The sequence below is a fragment of the Atta cephalotes genome, assembly GCF_000143395.1.
Source record: "Atta cephalotes unplaced genomic scaffold scaffold00047, whole genome shotgun sequence".
Classification (NCBI taxonomy): Eukaryota; Metazoa; Arthropoda; class Insecta; order Hymenoptera; family Formicidae; genus Atta; species Atta cephalotes.
Window position 1 is genome coordinate 344,254 of NW_012130111.1, and position 832 is coordinate 345,085.

The following is an 832-nucleotide window of genomic DNA, read 5'->3' on the forward strand; positions in this document are numbered from 1 at the left end:
AATAATACACTATTATTATANATATATATATATATATATATATATATATATATATATATTTACATTTATGTTATATAATTTTTCTTTATCTTATGATAAGCAAATTGGCAATTTATATATGTTATAAAGAATTAAATATTTCGGTTGGTATATGTAGCCTTGCTTGTTTATGGTGTACAGCGCACTATTATTAATTTCATTACCTATTGATATAAAATATAATACGTACATAACAAATCATATGGACATAGACATATAGAATACAGGAATTATAATCATTGTTTTATTACAATTAGTATAATATATTTAACTTGATATGCTTAGAATTCAAATCTTACATTGAATATCGTAAATTTAAATTCGATAATTTACCTATTATTACTTTTCCTGGATTAAAAATGCGAAATGAGACGTGATTATAAATGATAGAATTTGACAATCCAAAAGTAACAATAAAAAGCCACAATAAAAAGGCATCAATCTCTTATTAAAAATATTGTGTACATTACGCGGATTTCGTGTAATATAAAATTATTACAAACTAATAATCATTTATTGTAACAATTGAAATAAGATATTCATCCCAGTAAGAAATGATAATGGAATCGATATCGAATCGATGTCGATTCGACATCGAAATCATCAAATCGATGTCGAATCGATTTGACATCGATTTTATTGTCATTTCTCATTAGGGATGAGCTGCAATGTGTGTGTGCGCGTATAACGAATCTAAGAAATTAAGCAAAAACCGTGCAATAAAATCTTTATCGAAGACTATTAAAAATGTAAAGAATATATTATTCTATTTATTTCGTAAAATGCGTTTCGA